Here is a 13,645-nt window from a genome sequence, read left to right as displayed (position 1 = left end):
GAAAGACAAATTTGACTCGCCGTACATTTTTGAAATACGTTTGACACCCCCCTCTCGCCCCTCTAAATTTTTTTTGCATTATTGTTGTAGCAATCTATAAATAAATTTTCATTGGAAACATAATGAAAACATCGCGAACTGTTTTCCTGCTAAGAATCAATCTAAATAAAATTCTGAGGTGCAATAGCTTATATCTCAATCTTACTCACGGAGCCATTGGCCATCTTAACGAAAATCTCAGGGTTCTCAGGAACAAGGATTATAAAATCCTGTCCGTACACGTAAAATTCATAGGCTAGATTCAGGCTTAGAAACACACTTTAAACTCTAAACCGTCCAAACAATTTTCAAATACCTTCAGTAAATTTAATGGTGTGGGATTATGATTTTTTTTTTCTATTTAAGAATTAACGACGCTTATTGACTACTACGGTCCCTGCGTTGGCCCTGCAGTGCATTCCTGCAGCGTGATTCGATCTCTGGATCCCGTATTACCAAGCTAAGGTCAAATCCACTGCGCCACCAAAGGACTAGTGGGATTATAATTATTTGCAAACTTTATGGGTTTAAAAAGAGTTGAAAAAAGTTAAGACATGATACATTTTATACCGGGTAATCATGCATTTTCCTATATATTTTAGTTGTCTTTTTTTAAATATTTAGCCATCAACTACAAAGTAAAAATCAATAAAATATTCGAGCAGAATGTATGGTGTGAATTAATATTGAGTCAGCATAGTGCGATGAAGCTTAAATTGGAGAAGATACCACGAGTTCGTCCGAATTTGCATAAATACATAGTCTACCTATTACCATATATAAATTTGAATTCGTTACCCTACTATTTGTTTTATCTTTAGAAACGACCTTTGCCGATTACCGATACTAATTTTGAAATTACCGATACTAATTTTGAACTCCTTTAAACACCCAAACAATAGCATGTTACAAAAGCATAATAATATCTACCATGGATGCAAATCAAGGATCAGTTAGTTACGCAAAGCTTATAATTTGCATTCAACTAGATATTACCAGTTAGTTCACACTATAGATATATATAGTTGTTATATGCATATTGATACCAAGACTTAGTCGTACGTAAGAGCTTTGTGAAAGAGGGTGAAAGTGAACGAACAAAGAATTTATCACTTTGTAAGTTGTTTTTGTGATTTTTTTTTCTTTTTCGTTCTGACATTGAAGCTGGCGCGCCACCAGATTTTTTTTTTTTTGAAGGGAGGTTAAAGTTTTTTCAGTGCATTTAAAAGAGTTGTTTATTCTAATTGAACGGCCGATGTGATTCAGGAGTCATTCTTGAAGAATTGGGACAAAATTCAAGCGAGTTATTGACGAGGGAGCGACCTCCTTCGTATACGCAATAATTTCTGTTCTTTTTAAGTTTTAATGTTGCTCCTTGCTTTCAGTTCAAAAAATTATTTTCTTATATAATAGTGAACCATAGCTAACATCTTTCTCTAAGCAAAATAAGCAAGAAACGAACAAAGTGGAAGGATACTTTCTTAATAAAACAGGCATTCGGTGGTGTCGCAAGGTGAACAAAGCTATGTGCCCTGATCATGCCTCCGTGACTCTGAGAACAAGTGATGGAGCTTATTCTAAGGTCAAGATTTAGGGATTCGTCATCAATGGGTTTCGTGTTTGGTGTGACATCTGAGGTGTGTATTGGTCAGTTGGTAGTTGTGTTGCGGGAGCAACACTTTGGTTTTGTTGTGTTTTTTTTTGTTCCTAGCACCTCGATTTCAGCTTATTCCTCGAAAGTGGTAAGGGTCTAACCTCTGAGGTTTTTACGGAAAGTGTGAACCTTAGGCTGGATTGATGAATAGCACTTTGCATTTTGGAAAACATCGTAGAACTCTTGCCTGGGGCTAAAAATCTATTGTTTTATCCATTTCTGTTCGTGATTTCAGCTGAGTTTATCATTCGGCTTTTATGGCACTTGGTATTAACCAAGTGACATATAGCAATCGCAAAATCTGTCGGTCTGTCTGTCGGTCTGTCGGTCCCGGGTTTGCTACTTTAGGCACTTCCAGGTAAGCTAGACGATGAAATTTGGCAGACGTATCGGGGACCGGACCAAATTAAATTAAAAATAGTTGTTTTCTCGATTTGACAATCTGGGGGGGGGGGGGAAGTGGGGGGCCCTTTAATTCGGAAAAAATAGAAAAATTGAAGTATTTCTAACTTACGAACGGTTGATCAGATCTTAATGAAATTTGATGTTTGGAAGGATATCATGCCTCTGAGCTGTCATTTTAAATTCCGACCGGATCTGGTGATATTGGGGGGAGTTGGGGGGGGGGGGGGGAAACCTAAAATCTTGGAAAACACTTAGAGTGGAGGGATCGGGATGAAACTTGGTTAGAAAAATAAGCACAGGTCCTAGATACACGATTGACATAACCGGAACGGATCTGCTCTCATTGGGGTAGTTGGGGGGAGGGTGTAATTCTGAAAAAAAAGAAAAAAAGAGGTATTTTTAACTTACGAACGGGTGATCGAATCTCAATGAAATTTGGCATTTAGAAGGACCTCGTAACTCAGATCTCTTATTTTAAATCTCAACCGGATCAAGCATAATTGGGGGGGGACAGTTGGGGGGAACCGGAAATCTTAGAAAACACTTAAAGCGGTGAGATCAGGATGAAACTGGATGGGAAGAATAAAAACCTGTCTAAGATACATGACTGACATAACCGGACCGGATTTGCTTTCTTTTGGGTAGTTGGGGGGGGGGGGGGGTTAATTCTGAAAAACTAAAAAAAATTAGGTATTTTTAACTTACGAACAGGTGATCGGATCTCAATGAAATTTGATATTTAGAAGAATATCGTGTCTCAGAGCTCTTATTTTAAATTCCGACCAGATCTGGTGACATTGGGGGGGGGGGGGAAGTTTGGAGGGGGAAGCTTAAAACTTGGAAAACACTTAGAGTGGAGGGATCGGGATGAAACTTGGTGGGAAAAATAAGCACAAGTCCTAGTTACATGATTGACATAACCGTTCTCTTTGGGGTAGTTGGGGAGGGGATTAATTCTGGAAAATTAGAAAAAATGAGGTATTTTTACCTTATGAACGGGTGATCGGATCTCAATGAAACTTGATATTTAGAAGGATATCGTGTCTCAGAGCTTTTGTTTCAAATCCTGACCGGATCTGGTGACTTTGGGGGGGGGGGGAGGTTGGAAGGGGGAAACCTAAAACTTGGAAAACACTTAGAGTGGAGGGATCGGGATGAAACTTGGCGGTGAAAATAAGCACAAGTCCTAGTTACATGATTGACATAACCAGAACGGATCCGTTCTCTTTGGGGTAGTTGGGGAGGGGATTAATTCTGGAAAATTAGAAAAAATGAGGTATTTTTAGCTTATGAACGGGTGATCGGATCTCAATGAAACTTGATATTTAGAAGGATATCTAGTCTAAAAGCTGGTGACTTTGGGGGGGGGGAGGTTGGAAGGGGGAAACCTAAAACTTGGAAAACACTTAGTGTTTTCCAAGTGTTTTTCCAAAACTTGGTGGGGAAAATAAGCACAAGTCCTAGATACATTATTGACATAACCGGAACAGATCCGCCCTCTTTGGGGTAGCTGGGGGGGGGGTTAATTCTGAAAGATTAAAAAAATGAGGTATTTTTAACTAACGAACGGGTGATCAGATCTCAATGAAATTTGATATTCAGAAGGATATCGTGTCTCAAAGCTCTTATTTTAAGTCGCGACCGGATCTGGTGACACTGGGGGGGAGTTTGGGGTGGGGGAACCTAAAATGATGGAAAACGCTTAGATTGGAGGGATCGGGATGAAACTTGGTGGGAAAAATAAGCAGAAGTCTTAGATACATGATTTACATAATTGGAACGGATCTGCTCTATTGGGGGGGGGGGGCTAATTCTGAAAAATTAAAAAAATGACGTATTTTCAACTTACGAAGGAGTTATCGGATCTTAATGAAATTTCATATTTAGAAGGACCTCGTAACTCAGATCTTTTATTTTAAATCTCAACCGGGTCCAGCGTAATTGGGGGGGGGGGGGCAGTTGGGGGTACCGGAAATCTTTGAAAATACTTAAAGCGGTTAGATCAGGATGAAACTGGATCGGAAGAATACAAACCTGTCTAAGATACGTGACTGACATAACCGGACCGGATCTGCTCTCGTTGGTGGAGTTGGGGGGGGGGGGGGTAATTTTGAAAATTGAGGTATTTGTAACTTACGAAAGGGTGACCAGATCTTAATGAAAATTGATATTTAGAAGGATCTTGTGCTTTAAAGCTCTAATTTTAAGTTCCAACCAGATCCTGTGACATTGGGGAGATTGGAGGGGGAACTGGAATTCTTGGAAAACGTGAAAAATGGGGTATTTTTATCTTACGAATAGGTGATCGGATCTTAATGAAATTTGATATTTAGAAGGAATTCATGTCTCAGAGCTCTTACTTGAAATCCCGACCAGATCTTTTGACATTGGGGGGAGTTGGAGGGGGAAATCTTGGAAAACACTTTGAGTGGAGGAATCGGGATGAAGCTTGGTGGATAGAATAAGCAATTGTCATTGATATGTGATTGACGGAACCGTACTGGATTCGCTCTCTTTGGGGGAGTTGGGGGGAGGGGTTCAGTGATTTGGCGAGTTTGGTGCTTCTGGACGTGCCAGGACGATGAAAATTTGTAGGCGTGTCAGGGAGCTGCACAAATTGACTTGATAAAGTCGTTTTCCCAGATTCGACCATCTGGGGGGCTAAGGGGAGAGGAAAAATTAGAAAAAATTAGGTATTTATAACATACTAGTGGGTGATCGGATCTTAATGAATTTTGACATTTAGAAGGACATCGTGACTCAGAGCTCTTATTTTAAATCCTGGCCGGCATTAAGCCTCTTAATTTCCTTTTAAATCAATCTATTGATTCATAGAATTTTGTTAGAGCTGATACCATATGATCTCTTGGCTCTTAGCTCTTCATGCCTCGTCACAAGTGCCATATGAGCTCTTAGCTCTTGTTTGCACTTGGGATTGTGGTTGGGAAATGGTATCAGATGTGCCTTTTAAACTTTAAAAAATCTCTCTTTACTAAAGAAATTAGAGTTTATCCTTTGCTCCTTTCTAAGTGATGACGTTAGAAACATGGCCTACGGCAAGAAAAGTCAACTTTTGAACTAAGACAGATAGTTTTTGTTTTTCGACGGCAGTCGATAGCTCTTGATGAGTTGATCAAAGTGTATGTCATCTATTTTTGGTAGAAAAACTCCTTCATGGGATATATCAGTTTGAAAGTTTAAAGGGATTGACAACTTCAGGAGTAAGGTACACACTGAAACCAAAAATAGGCCGATACAGAAATTATGCCAGAAGTGCCTTTTAAACTTTAAAAGTTCCCTCATTGCTAAAGAAATTGGAGCTTATCTTTAGCTCCTATCCAAGTGATAACGTTAGAGACTTGGCCTACGGCAAAAAATCAAAGTTGTGTAGTTGGAATCCGTATCCTTACAGAGATTTGAAAATAAGCCACTGTTAAGGGCATGGCTCTTAATAAAATGAAATAAAAAAACAAGTTTTTTTAAATGAAAGTAAGGAGCAACATTAAAACTTAAAACGAACAGAAATCACTCCGTATATGAAAGGGGCTTTTCCTCCTCAACGCCCCGCTCTTTACGCTAAAGTTTGACTCTTTCTCTTAACTCTATTTTTAAAACAGTAAGAAACTTTAGCGTAAAGAGCGGGGCGTTGAGGAGGAAAAGCCCCTTTCATATACGGAGTAATTTCTGTTCGTTTTAAGTTTTAATGTTGCTCCTTACTTTCATTTAAAAAAACTTTTATTTAAGCTTAAAACAGAATTAAAAAAGCTTAAAACAGGACAAAATTTAAGCTTTAGGATAAAGAGCGAGGTATCAACGAGGGTTGAACCCCCTCATACACGCAATAAAAACATACGAATATAGAAGCTCGTTGCGTAAATTAATTCGTAAGTTACGTATATTTTTTTACCAATGACAACGTTTATAAGAAATTAAAAGTTCTAGTTGTTTTTTTAAGTAATCAAAAAATTGGAAGGCAACTAGGCCTCCTCCCTCGCTCCTTTGTTCTCAAAATCTTCCGATTAATTGCAATTAATTAATATGCAAATTTCGTTTTAATTATTTATGTGCGGAGAGCCGAGATCAAAATATGTATTAATTCAAAAACGTCCATAAATTAAATAAAAAAAAAGTTTTTTTAAATGAAAGTAAGGAGCAACATTAAAACTTAAAACGAACAGAAATTACTCCGTATATGAAAGGGGCTTTTCCTCCTCAACGCCCCGCTCTTTACGCTAAAGTTTCTTACTGTTTTAAAAATAGAGTTAAGAGAAGGAGTCAAACTTTAACGTAAAGAGTGGGGAGTTGAGGAGGAAAAGCCCCTTTCATATTCGGAATGATTTCTGTTCGTTTTAAGTTTTAATGTTGCTTCTTACTTTCATAAAAAAAATTGTTTTTTTTTATTTAATTTTATTAAGAGCCACGCCCTTAACAGTGGCTTATTTTCAAATCACTGTAAGGATACGGATTCCAACTACACAACTTTGTTATTACATGCAGAAGTAAGATGGTTGTCGAGAGGTCAAAGTTTAAAAAGATTTTTGTTATTAAAGGACGAGATCGAAATATTTTTAACAGAACAAAAAATGTGAATTTGCTGCTTTTTTCAAAATGACTTGTGGCTATCCTAGATGTATTATTTGTCAGATATTTTTGCGAAGTTAAACGATATTAACTTGTCTCTTCAAAGAAAAAATTGCGATATATTTACTTCAAACGATAAAATTGAAAGTTTTATTAAAAAGATCAGCATTTAGAAAAGTAGGGTCGAAAAAAATTCCTTCGAAATGTTTCCCAGTGTCGACAATTTTGTAATTAAGAAAATTCATCGTAAAACTTATATTGCAGAAACTATTGTAGATCACTTAAAAGCGCTAGAAATACAGTTCCGGACATATTTTATATTAAATATTGATTTACAAAAACTAGTTTGGATTCAAAAGCCGTTTTGGATTGGCTTAAGTGAGATTGATCATCTGTCACTTAAAGCTCGAGGGGAATTTGCTGAGCTTTCGTTTGACTCAAACTTAAAACTACAATTCCAAAAAAAAAAGCCCTGGACTAAATTCTGGATCGGAACTAGAACTGAATTTCCCACAATCGCCGATATGGCGTTAAATGTACTTCTGTCATTCAACACCACATATTTATGTGAAGTTACTTCCTCAGCTTTAACTCACATTAAATCCCAATATCGTTCAGCGATAAAAAATGTTGAAGAAGTCTTAGGTCCAGCAGTTTCAAACATTACACTAAGATTTGATTTGCTATGCAATAAAAGACAGGCACATCTATCTCATTAAGTTTTTAACGTAAAATTTAATTTAATATTTACTACGGAACTACTTGGATGTATTCGAGAAAATTAAGACGGTCAGAATCCACTTTTGTTTTTGAAACTATAATAAAAACATTTCTTAAAATATTTTGTGCAAATTTCAATTTAAATTTTTATATGTTTCAAAACGAATTCAAAATTTATATATTTTCATTTGCATATGTACATTGTTACCTAATAAATATATCATCAAAAAATATTAATTTATTTTTCTTTTATGTTTGTTGGGGTCGTTAAGAAACTCGCAGTCATAAATGGGATCGGGAAGTACAAAAGTTTAAGAAGCCCTGATGTATACCAAAGTAAGATAAAAATATAATCATTTAGAAACAAATATGGGCGATATATTTACACATTAGGGAGGCGGGGGTAAAGTATGCAAGTCTGCATGCCTAATATGTTAGGTACAATTGTTCTACATATTATGCAGTAAGGATTGTTTTCTAACTTCACATTGACCAAATACTTTAGCCCCCCTCCCTAATGTGCAAATATGTAGCCCAAATTATATGTTTTCCATCTATTCTGTCACTTCTCTTTGTTTTGTCTCACGCTAAGCTGAAAGAAACTAACGAAAACAAAATGGTTCTGTAATGCGTCAATGAATGAACAACTTCATCAGTAGGGCGTTTCAAACAGTTCGTGGTAATGAACTGTAGTAAGGAGCGATCCGGCTCAATAGTAACCAAAGCTCTTAAAAGATGCAATTTTGATACCAATAGCTGCATCAAAAGAATCACATTTTAATGCTGATTTTAAATATATAAGTTTCATCAAGTTTAGTCTTACCTATCAGAAGCTACGAGCCTGAGAAAATTTGCCTTATTTTAGAAAATAGGGAGAAACAACCTCTAAAAGTCTTAGAATCTTAACAAAAACCACACCATCAGATTCAGCGTATTGGAAAACCCTACTGTAGATATTTCAAGCTCCCATCTACAAAAATGTGGAATTTTGTATTTTTTGCCAGAAGGCAGATCACGGATGTGTGTTTATTTGTTGTTTTTGTTGTTTTTTCCCCAGGGGTGATCGTATCGACCCAGTGGTCCTAGAATCTTGCGAGAGGGCTCATTCTAACGGAAATGAAAAGTTCTAGTGCCCTTTTTAAGTGACAAAAAAAATTGGAGGGCACCTAGGCCCCCTCCCACGCTAATTATTTTCCCAAGGTCACCGAATCAAAATTATGGGGTAGCCATTTTATTCAGCGTAATCGAAAAACCTTATAACTATATCATTGGGGACGTTTTACTCCACCACAGTCCCCGTGGGAGGGGCTACAAGTTACAAACTTTGACCAGTGCTTACATATAGTAATGGTTATTTGGAAGTGTACAGACGTTTTCAGGGGTATTTTTTGGGTGGGTGCGGGGGGGTTGAGAAGAGGGGGGTATTTTGGGGGAACTTTCCTTGGAGGAATTTACCATGGGGGAAGAAAATTTCCATGAAGGGAGCGCAGGAATTTCTAGCATTATTTAAAAAAAAATGAAAAAATGAATATGAAAGTTTTTTTCAACTGAAAGCAAGGAGCACAATTAAAACTTAAAACGAACGGAAATTATCATGCATATGATGGGCTTACCTCCTCCTAATACCTTAAAAATAAAGTATTTTTAGTAATTTCAACTATTTATTCTATGGCTTTTGTGATTCAGGGGTCATTCTTAAGAAATTGGGACATAATTTAAGCTTTAGTGTAAAGAGTGAGGTACTGACGAGGGGGTGAACCTCCTCATATACGTAATAAAAACATGAGAATACCGAAGTTTGCTACGTAAGCTAATTTATAAGTTACGTATATTTTTTACCAATAAAACATTCGTAAAAAATTAAAAATTCTAGTTGCCTTTATAAGTAACCAAAATATCGGAGGGCAACTAGGCCTCCTCCCCCACTCTGTTTTTCTCAAAATCACTCGATCAAAACTATGAGAAAGGCATTTAACCAAAAAAATAAATATGTAAATTTCGTTTTAATTATTCATTTGCGGAGAGCCAAAATCCAAACATGTATTAATTCAAAAACGGTCAGAAATTAAATAAAAAAAACAAGTTTTTTTTAACGGAAAGTAAGGAGCGACATTAAAACTTAAAACGAACAGAAATTACTTCGTATGTGAAAGGGGTTGCTTCCTCATCAACGTTCCGCTCTTTACGCTAAAGTTTTTTTTTACTGTTTTAAAAAGTAGAGTTAAGAGAAAGAGTCAAACTTAAAAAACTAAGTTAAAAAAAACTTGTCTTTTTTTATTTAATATCATTCAAGTGCCGTCATACCTTTTTGGGTTAGAACTCAATCTGGTGAACAGGAAGAGGTTCTATTTTTTTTTATCTGGACATCTAACGAACCAGTATGTTGCCCATAGTATTATAACGGGTCGAGATAACTTATTGAAGGCCGTTTGCGTGTTTAACCGGGCTTTCATAACTGGATCTTTACCTGACATATTATTCAACCTTCTTCAATAATGTTTTTTGTTTGCACATGTACTTTGATTTATTGCACACCTGTCAACACTTATTTTTTAACGCATGTGACGTAATAAAATCATTTGATTCGCCCTTTTGGTTTGCTCTCGATTGGAAGGACATGATGAGGATTTTCTGCGAAGCTAACTCTTATGGGACAAAATAATTCATTTCAATCGTTTTAGTTAAATTTACAAACGGGTATTCCCCACCCCCAATTAAAAAAATGGACAATTATAGTTTTTCAACCTTTATTTAAGAAGCACTTTTATTATTGAAATGAGTGGTTTTACACTATTAGAAGATGATGGAGAAGGGGTTGTCGACTGACTTTTGAGTGGGACATTAAGCAGAAGCTCATTACTATTAGATGGGCTGGATGAATTCAGTTAGGACTAGTCAACAATTTCGGGTATTTTTTTTATGTTTTCCTGCGCAATTTGATCTATATTCGGGAAGGGTTTTTTATCCACTTCCATCATCACTAACGTAAGTGTGATAGGAAAATGCTAGTAAGATTTTAGTTCAAATGTATGTGCAATATGAACTTTTAGGTCTTGTTTTAGTTATGGTTACGATGTGCCCTTATATCTGTAATCCGACCGATTCATAGACAGGGGCAAATCTACAACATTCTCATTAGGCGGGGGGGGGGGAGAGGGGACCATATCCGGATATTCCAGGAACATGGGCTATATAATATTTTCTTCTCCACACTGTTGGGGGACAATTGCCCCATGCCCCTCCCAAACAACAGCCCTGTTTATAGACCATCCATTGTCATAATGGATTTTTCAAGATCGTAACATTACATATATCAAAAAGATATATCAACCAATATTACGAATAGTCAAAATTTATTTTACTATGAAGTTAATAGATTAACACAGTCATCAGCTAATTTATCAGACCATCCGCTAGAACAATGGTATGTACACTTTACTTCAGCTTTTTCGTCCAACCCACCATCAACTGAATTGAGCTATCGTGAATTGTTATATAAGCCTTTTTCTCAGTTGAACCCATATGAAAACCTAGTTGGTTTTTCGCCATTTTCAGTTTTGATTCAAATTAGATCAATAAAATGTGGGAAGGTCCCAGGTCCAGATGGTTTGTTACCAGAGCACCTTCTGTATGGTATTACGAAATTACTAGAGTATCTTACGTTATTATATCGAGTTATAGTAACCCAGCCTTATGTCCCTTCTTTGATGGGAGAAGGTAAAGTAGTTTGTATACGCAAGATGGGCAAGAAGCCTTCACTTTGTTCATTCCATAGACCTATAGCATTTCGTTCTGTTATTAGTAAATTATTTGAAAATATTTTACTCCCATATTTATCAACAAAATGTGATGTGGAGGACACTCAGTTAGGTTTTTGAAGTGGTGTAGGGGTTCAAAATGCCCACACAATATTTTCAGAAATATTGAAACGCCATCATAATTTTAAAGAACAACTATTTGCGTGGGGAGTTGATATTTCAAGAGCGTTTGATAGTATGTTGCAAAGCCACGCTTTTTTATCATTGTTGCGTAGAGGAGTGAACCCATTTATTGGCTAGTGTTTGACCGGTTGGTATAGAAATTTATCTGTGAGAATTTTTTTCAGGAGGGTTATTTTCAGACTGAATTTCTTTACGTCATTGAGTAAAACAAGGGTCAGTTCTTAGCCCCCTTTTTTATTTAATAACAAAATTAGAACAGCCACGCTGTACCTATCCCCATATGTGCTTGAAAGTATAGATATTAGCCACTTGTAGTAGGGTGCTGATATTTGTTATTTTCGGGCAATTTAATATCAATGCAGAATGCAATTAACATATTACACTCACATCTACGGGAGATAGGATTAGAAACTGAACCTACTAAAACAGAATTCTTATTGGCAAATAATAATAGGGATTTCTAGCATCATTCAATTAGGGTGTGATCACTTAATATTTTTAATAAAGATTCCATTAAATACCTTGGGTCGCCTTTTGGTCCGTCAATTAAAGCTACGTGGGAGTTGGTGTTATCGTCTGTATTGGAAAAACTTAGCAAAACCTATGGCCTGCTAGTCAGGATGAAAGGTCGTTTTGATAAACAAGCACTTGCTATAATTTATAATTTAATTTTTGCACCCCGTGTATTTTTCATTGTTCCATTTTTGAAGTTCTTAAGTAAAAGTGATAAAAAGTGAAAAATATTATTGCACTTTTTCCGGTTTTGTAAATATTTTCTAGTAATTCCACTCTGGTTCAAAAATAGGTATATTATACGGAAATTCGGAATATTTGATATTACTGTTAAAATAGATCAAAAATACGATCTATTTCTTAAACGATCTAGAGAAAATGGAATAAATTTCCTCATTAATTGTTTTGTTTAATAAAAAAATAGTTCTATCGCCACAGCTTTAATAAAGCAGCTATTTATGCCTTATGTATTATGAGCGTTCATGCGTCATGTCTTATGAGTAATTTTAGTGTTGTGCACTAATGACCTATCCTAAGGTATTTACTATATATTTATGAGTTATTATGAGCATTACGAGATAATTTTTGTCGCCCTTTTCGTTAGACGTGTAATTTTATATTTTTCGGTTTTCTTTTCATTCATTTTCGGTGCTCCTCTGTGTCCATGTATGTATAGAGGGCATAAATAAATTATTGTTAGAATTATTATTAGCAATTCAAGCTGAAATGTAGGGATCAACAAAAATTGGCTTTTTATGTGCTTTTTTACGGTTTCTCCGTAAAAAATCTATTATTTTATTTTTATTATATAGGTTACAAAAAAGACTAAAAACGCATCAAAAAATTTGATCATATGTATTTTTTTATGTTTTTACGAGTCCGCCCTTGGATACAGTCATGTCTGATTTATACTAAACTTAAACACACTGTAGCCCATGGATAACAATTACTTTATAGGTTATTGTTTTCAAAGCTTTAACTTAAATCACAGGAAGGTATAGAACAAATCCTAAAATAAAATAATTTTTAGTCTAACTCAACCTCCTAATTGTGTTGCGAGAGCAACACTTTGGTTTTGTCCCGGTTTTTTTTTTTCTATGCCGCCGATCTCAGCTTATTCCTGGAAACTGGTAAGGGTCTGACCTGTGCGGTTTTTACGGAAAGTGTGGACCTCAGGCCGGATTGATGAATATGACATTACATTTTGGAAATCTCCGCAGAACTCTTGCCTGGGGCCAAAAAGGATGGTTCATTGCTAAAGAAATTGGAGCTTATCCTTTGCTCCTTTTAATGTGGTGACGTTAGAAAGTTGGCCTACGGTAACAAAAAAAAAACAACTTTTGAACTAAGAAAGATTTCGACTGCAATCGACAGCTCTTGATGAGCTGATCAGAGTATATGACATCCATTTTTTTGGTACAAAAATTCCTTCATGAGGTATACCAGTTTGAAAGTTTCAAGGGGCTGACAACTTCAGTAGTAAGATACACACTGAAACAAATCTAGGTCGATACCAATTGTGAGACATATTGAGGACTTGTAAGCAACAGTCGGCTGTTAGGTAATAATCATCTTCGGCAATGAGGGGTTAGCAACTTTTGCTAGTTGGTGTATCTATTATCTGTTTCCAGTGTATTTGATGGTAAAACCAATTTGGTTCCAGTGGTATGACATGTAGGGGACTTGTAAGTAATAATCTGCTGTTAGCCTACAGTCAACTTCAGCAATGAGGGGTTTGCAACTATGCTAGTTGGTGTACCCATTTATTTGTTTACAGTGAACTTGATGTCTA

General features: G+C 36.2%; 1 protein-coding gene across 1 annotated transcript in view; it reads left to right on the top strand.

Moving 5' to 3' along the window:
* The first annotated feature begins 1,008 nt into the window (after window positions 1-1,008).
* The window catches only part of LOC136025517 (delta-1-pyrroline-5-carboxylate synthase-like), a 50,511-nt gene continuing 37,874 nt past the window's right edge, over window positions 1,009-13,645 (top strand). Inside the window, exon 1 of the mRNA XM_065701548.1 lies at window positions 1,009-1,155. The gene's annotated coding sequence lies outside the window, so the exon portion shown is untranslated. The remainder of the gene's footprint in view (window positions 1,156-13,645) is intronic.

The sequence above is a fragment of the Artemia franciscana genome, chromosome 3, assembly GCF_032884065.1.
Source record: "Artemia franciscana chromosome 3, ASM3288406v1, whole genome shotgun sequence".
Classification (NCBI taxonomy): domain Eukaryota; kingdom Metazoa; phylum Arthropoda; class Branchiopoda; order Anostraca; family Artemiidae; genus Artemia; species Artemia franciscana.
Note: the sequence above shows the minus strand (reverse complement) of the source record. Positions and strands in the feature narration are given on the sequence as shown.